Raw genomic sequence first — 7,476 nt, forward strand, 5'->3', positions numbered from 1 at the left:
ATTAAGGCTTCATACCACTGAAGTGAGTCCAGTTAAAAGCAAGCACCAATTTCCAGGTAGTGACCTTGAGCTGTGGGTGTTGCATTATCAGCTGCAGCTGAAAGGGATTTGGTTCAGCCGAGGGATATGCACGGACTCACAGTAAAGAAATTATAAGTAACAAGGCACTGCATGAGATGCTGTCTGCCTTGCTCTCAGTCCCTGTTCTCCACAAAGTCAGAAAATTGATGGTAACTGCACAACATGTTATCGTTCATGGGTGGTTAGAGAATTCCAATTTGAGAGGGCTGAGGTTATTCTTGCCTAGCAGACTAAATACGAACTATATTCCAGTCCATTTGTGTATAGCAATGGAAAACATGATTTATCTGGGATGTCAGGAATGACATTGCCTTTCATTAGCCATAAATAATGTTATAAGGCTCTGCTCTACTGCTAGGTAGGTTCAAGTATTATCAATTTCTGTGCATTTATACACATGCAGAATTAGTAAGGTGGAAATTCCTCAAAACCTTACTAGAAGAAACCTGTTAAGAGCTTATAGGAAGTATTTATTTTATGTTTTAAAAATTCAATAGACTCCAGTTAATCTGCCCTCTGGTAATCCACAGAGTAGTGATTGAGCCAGACACTTAGCTGGTGTAATGTACTGAAGCTCTTCTGAAAGCAGCAGTCAGGCTGCTCCTCTAACATATAAGAGGCTTAGGCTCAATTCTCTAATTTACAACAGGTCTCCTGTGTAACTTCGGCCAAATTCCTTCTATCTAGATAAAAATAGGGGTTTACAGGTAGTGAACAAAGTTCAAATCCCAACGATGCTCAGACTTCCTACACAATACTTAAGAGAGAAAGGCTCAATGGATGGAGTGCAGAATTAAAACCACAGTGGCTGCATAAAGAGGCACCCTCAGCACCCTCACGTAATTTCTGTGTGCTTTAAGAAGCTAATTCTATGAAAGAAGGCATAAATCTCCATATTTCCAGTGAGAATCCTCTGTTGCTGTTTGCCATAACAGCAGAGCACCAGTTTCTTACTGCTTCTGAAGGCAAGTGGAAATTAGGGGCCAAGCAATTCAGTTCAGTCACGACAAAATGCTTTGTGGGCAGGCATGGAAGCAAAATTTTCCAGTCTCTGGTCAAGCCACTGTGAGCACATTTCAAGCATCAGTTCTCTGGAACTAGGCATCAGAAGAAGGATTTTGGAGAAATTAACAACTCCAACATTTAATCTTCCTATTGTTGCTTCAGAACTTCAGTGTGGGATTGAAAGGTAAGTGGATTAAGGATTGTAAAGCATTCATTATTGCAGCAATGGGGAACATGTAAGCAGCTAAAATTGATAGGTGCTGTCACTTATAATTGCTGAGAGCTTGAGCACCAGAGTGCGTTGCAAGTGAGTGCAGTGGGAAGGTTTGAGCTCCTCAGGGTAATGGTCTGATCCCTGATCCGTACAGGTGCAGCTGTCTGGGGGGAAATTGTGTGCAGATATGCCAGTCTGGAAAGGGCTGCCCTGCAGACAGGACTACAGAACAAGCACTTCCACAGCAGTGATGCAAAGCCTGGGTGTGAGTGCTCTGTAAGCAACTGGTGAAAAAAGCAGTGGTGTCAGTGCCTTTTGGCAGCTTTGGTGTCTCAGTTCATTACAGAAGAAATCTTTATTGTGGACATAGTTCCAGGAATAAGTGAATGGAAAACGCTTTAGGGGACTATTATGCCAGCAGAAGGGTTGGAGAAGTGGGCCTGGCAAAGATTCTAGAGGTCAAAAGTAACTGAGAAACAAGGCGAGGAAATATTAAATCAAATAAGGAATGTATGGTGGGCCTTCTGTGAAATGAGAGAAATGTTTTAGGGCAAATTCCACAGAATACGAGAGGACAAGTATGTGAGGAAGGTGAGTGTGTGAGCATGCATGAAGTGCATCAGGAAATAAGTTTCATGTTCCTCTCATGCAGCATGCTGCCTTGTCAAATGACATCTCACCATAAGCTAAAAGTTATTTGCTTCCTGCTACACTTGATAGCATTTTCTTCATTCTCATCTTCTCCCCTTCTTCCCATTTGACCCATGACAGGTATTAATATCCACTTTGACTATTCAGGAGCATTTTCTGACACAGAATCTCAATTTGAGAGAAGTGTGGCAATTTATAGTTGAGTTACTTATTGCTGGATCTCAAAAGCTCCTTAAAGCAGTGCTGCCAGAAGACAGTGATTTGTCAAGTGTGTCAGTGGGAGCCCAGGGCTGTCCTTAGTGATGAGAACAGCCTGCATCAAACCATGGACAGCTCCTGGCTTTGGGCTTTGTATGGAACCAAACATGCAGGGAGAGCACCAGCCATCTTTCCTTCTCTACTGGTTGTGTAAATCCCCACAAAAATTCAGCAGTGGTGCTTAAAAGTATTAGTGTAAAGCCAAGGCATGTGATTCTCTTAGGCTGAGAGGCCAAAAGTACAGTTCAACTGCATTTCTTTTTGAGCAGAGCCATGTGTACCATTTAGGAGTCTTTCTGCTCACAGGACCAGAAGTAGGGAATGCATATTTATGAGTTGCACTGCAAGGAAAAATGAGTGTACTGAATTAGGCAAAAAGATGGAAGAACTGCCTGTTTTCAGGAGTGACCATAGTAGCAAGCAGCAGACTTGGTGTGATGGTCCAGTATGGGAAGACCTCTGACATATTGATCATGGTGGAAAAAGCAAATCATCAAATAATTTTGATACTCTTCTGTATTAAATATTTCATTTAAAACCCCTCCACTGCTGACAATACTGCATCATTACCCAGAGACAGCTGTGGTGAAAGATGAAGTACAGACAAGCAGAAATTTCCAGTTTGTCTACAGCACTTGTGCTGTCTCTTAGAGTGAGTATGCACAGTGCATCCCAAACCATCCTCTGCTTTTGGAAATAGCAGTGGGATTCCTGCAGTGCATGAATTGTGCCTTTAGACATAATGATAAGTGTTTCACACAACATTAAATTACTTGTAGCTGCATGGTGTTACAAATGCCACAGCTCCAGCTCCCTGGGTAAAATGTAAAATGTTTGCCAAAAACATCAGTGTGGAGGTGCAGCCAAAGCAGGGAGTGCATTCTGAGGTTTACAGCTGTTCTGCGTAGAAATTCAGAGATTTTCACCTTAAGTTTCAGAGCAGCAACCAGCACTAATTCCACCCTGATACAGAGGGTGTACCTTACTGAATGTAATTTCAGCGAGCTCAGGCTCCATGACAGGTCACCATCCAACAGTTTCTGTAAACCTGCAGTGCAGAGGAACTCCCTGAGAAATGTGTGTGTTCCTCTGCTGTGCACAGACTGGATGCTCAGGATGGCACAGAGGTGACAGGGCCACAAATCTCCATTTAGGCTCACACATGTGTTGATCTGTGAGTCCCACATTAACAGCTGGGGCAGTGTAGCACTGACCGCACCCAGGTGTGGTGAAAATTAAAGAAATCTGAATTGTTTGTACTCACAAGGTTCAGTCCAACCACAAGCAACCTTTGTTTCTATGTCCACATTAAGAGCCCAGGTGAACATTTGCCTCCCTTAGAAACAGGGAAAGGTGTTCTTCAGCCTTCACTGAGTTACAGCGTTAAAATCTGCATTTATTTGTTTATTCTATTAACTGGCAGATATATGGCTGATTCTTTCCATTAAACAAATTGCAAAATTTTCTCTACATCCTGCACTCCAACAGTAGGAAAATCACTGCCTTTCAAGTGGGGTCTTTTGGCAGGTCCCCATAACTGTCACCACTAGTGGAAAGAGTTTTGGGTTGGGTTTTTCACTTCCTAGCTGTGGAGTAATTACTGTGTAATAAAACTTGCAGCTGATGGGAAATTTTTCCAACAAAACACCCCTGATGAGCAAGTACTGACTGGTCAAAATCAAAACTGTCCAAAATTCTAGTTCTGAAATTATCAGCATATCTGGTTCTGCATGCTCAAAATGAAACCTAACGATTTTTTTGCCCTTGAATAGTTTTTGGATACACTTGGATAAAAAGCATAGTTTAAACTGTTGTTATGCTAAAGAAAAAACAAAAACATTAGGGAAATCCCAACATTTTCTCATTTTTTATATGGAACTTACACATGACAAAAACCCAAAATGGATTTCTGAAGAGGATGGAGCCATAAATTGCATGTGTATTTTAGTTTAAAAAACAGAACAAAACAAAAACTAAAACACAAAGCATTCAAACCCTGTAACTTTTTATTCTCAAGCAGAAAACCACCCCAGCAGAGTGAACCTGCATCCAAACGACCTCACTGTCTGCTCAAAGCCTCTTTGCTCAGCTCACCTGACACTCTCCATGTCACCTCGATGGATGAGACTCACTCAGACTGTAGATAAAGGCTCCCATGGAATAGAATAATTGATGGAGAGCTCAGAATCATGGCACTGGTTTTTTCTTGTTTTTCTTAAAATCCTGACCTTGGCATCTTTTCAGGCTCTGCCTATGTTTCCTGTAATGCATTTACTTCATTCAAACTTGTTTTGAAACTGCTTTGTCAGGCAATTGAAGTTATTAGTAAAGTTATGACATTTGTTATCCCTTATAAGAGATGAAAATTAGTGCTTTTCTTTATGAGAGATGCTCAGTGTAATAATAATTGTTGAGCAATCAACTAGTTCTATTGTTTACCTTGGCATCACACAATTTTTTCTTAAATTAGCAACCTAAAAAAACAGTGGGTTTTATTTTTAGAGGAAAGAGGAGAAAAATGGCTCCAGCAAAAGCTAAAAACCAAACTAAGAGCACATGTTCATGAGCTTTTTTAAAAACCAGATCCAAACCTGTTGCAATTGTTATTTTTATGCTGGGAAGTCCCCTTGCACTGCAGAAAAATAACTGGTATTATGAACACTGCTCACTGAACATCAGCTAAATCTCCACCACTCACTTGTTCAATCATTCCTGAGATTTTCTATCAAGCACCTGCCCTTTAATTTGCTACAACCCACCTGAAACATCTGTCAATTTTTTTTCCCCCCCATGAACTAATAATGCCGTAATTAAAATCCAGCAGAGAACTCAGCTGAGATTCCTGGTTAATTAGGACAGGAGAGGGCTGTATGGCTTGGATTGGAACCAGGGCTCTGTGGGTGATGAGTTTCTGCCAGTCCACGAAGCTTTTGGATGTTTGTTCCAGCAGCCAGCACAATTATTTGATGGCAATCAACTATTGCTGAAATCATTTAATTTGGGTGCAATGCCAAAAACTATTTTCTGTATGTGATTTTTGAAGGATCTGTGTTTAGTTATTGTTTCTCTCTAAGCACTAAGATGAGAAGCAGCAGTGCTGAACTAAATAAACTCTTCCTGAGAGATGTTTTGTGCTTCAGGTGGCAGTGGGAGTGTCACAAAGAGAAAAATGAACTCCTTGGTAAAGGCCATACCTGCTGCTCATGGGCAGAGATTGAGGGTGTGAGCTTCTTCCAGGATTGATTTCCACGCTGATCATTGCAATGCTGCCCAGCTAATCAGATTGTTCCTGGTGCTGAAAATATCAGCTTGGTTCAGGTTTGATACTTGTTGATTCCTGTAGCTCCAGTCCTTATGCACACATTGGAGATGTAAGGATTTGGAGATTGGCTGATTTGATTTGTTTTGGAACAACAGACAAACTTATTTTTAGTTTTATTGTATTTCAGCACACTTAGAGATGAAAACATCAATCTGAAGACCTCGTTTATCAAGTAATTTTTTAATTTTAAAAAGCACACAAATTAAGCTTTTTCAAGCTTGCTTGTTGAAGGCAGAGAAATTTATATTGCACCTCAGAGTGAGATATAAGAAATTTTCATCATGAACTTTAATAATTTGAAAACAAAACTAAACTAAACTTGTAGCACATAGCAATGTATGTGTAACCTCAGTGTCCTGCTATGCACCAGCACCATGTAACTCAAAAAGCATTCCTGATTTAATTGGGCAAGTGTGTTTTACAGCTCTCCAAATTCCTGAAGGACCTCCCACAAAATAAACTTCTTCAGGTAGCCTTTAATGCAAGGAAGATGTTTAGCTGATTCATACATTCTTTATTGTTAGCTTAAATGAGAACCACTTGTTTGTCACTTTCCTTTGAGAACAGAAAAGTTCCCAACTTCTCATATGTTAGTTTACAAAAAATATGAATTATCAAGTTCATACCTAATTTTCAATTTTGAGCTTGTTTTTATGCAGTATTATATATATTGATATACATACACATATATATAGCAGTTGCATTCTATTAATGAGAAAACTATCTACAATTGCTATAATTTAAGATTAAGGGAGTTTTTCTTTCTTTGTGAGTTTTCCTGTGATAGTCAAGTTGAGGATTCTACCTTCTAGTGGATAAGATATATTACATATTTAATATTTACCCTACTACACAAAACTTAAGACTCACCATATTCTGCAGTATAATAATAATTTCATAATTTCTTTATAAATCTAGAATCCATTAGAGGAAAATACACATCTGGAAAGAAGCTCAGGGAACTGGATGCTGCATCTTTGTCTCTGAGAAGGTGAACTTCAGAAAAGGCTTAGGTAGGTTTCCTGAATATACAATATTTATCTCCAGATAATAGAATATTTATCTCCAGCTTTGATCCAGGGAAAAAGGAGAGCTGTTTCCTGAAAGGGAGGAGAGGAAAGTTTTTGGATTAACACTATATGATGAGGGTAAAATCCCAGAGTGAGGTAATGTATAATACCTTGGGGAAGAAAAAAAAAAACAACAAAAAAACCCACAAAAAATCCAAAACCAACTGAAAAATAACAACAAAATGAACCAGCCAAAAAAAAAAAAAAAACCACAACAAAAACCTCACAACCTCAATAAACACAACCCTGCAACAACAAATGAGCAAAACCCAGAAAAATAAACCCCTAAAGAGATGTAAAATACTTATTTTCTGCAAGATTCTAGCCTCAGCCTGATATAAAAGAAGGTAGACATGATTTAATTTCAAATTAGCCGAGACTCTTGTAGTGTATTATTAAAAGGAAAAAAAAAATCATTAGAAATTCTCAGTGTTTTAGGAGTGGGAGAAATACAGATTTGTCTAAATTCACCTGAAAGTCCCAGGGCAGTGAGAGCTGCTTAGGGCATGTGCTCCAGGAAATGCAGCAGAGTCACGAGTGAAAATCTGACTCTCATCCACAACAATGCCACCTCCCTGACCCTCTCCTACCTTTTGATCACCAATGCATGGCGTTTACTGAGGGTTTTTTTAATTATTTCAAATTGCAGGAGAGCATTGCAATGCTAAGCAGCTGTACCTGAAGCTCAGTAAAAAAGAAAAACCAAAATGGCTGAGAGATAGCTGCTGCATGAAAAATGAGGAGATTCCTTGACCAAGCTTGCCCTCTGCAGGCATCTACCTCTTTCTGGCACTGCTAGATTTGTTCCTTTTTCTAAACAGGCACATTAAACCTGCTGCTGGCATAACAGCACTTGGACATTTCTTCTTTTTTTT

This window comes from Zonotrichia albicollis, chromosome 19, assembly GCF_047830755.1.
Source record: "Zonotrichia albicollis isolate bZonAlb1 chromosome 19, bZonAlb1.hap1, whole genome shotgun sequence".
Taxonomy (NCBI): domain Eukaryota; kingdom Metazoa; phylum Chordata; class Aves; order Passeriformes; family Passerellidae; genus Zonotrichia; species Zonotrichia albicollis.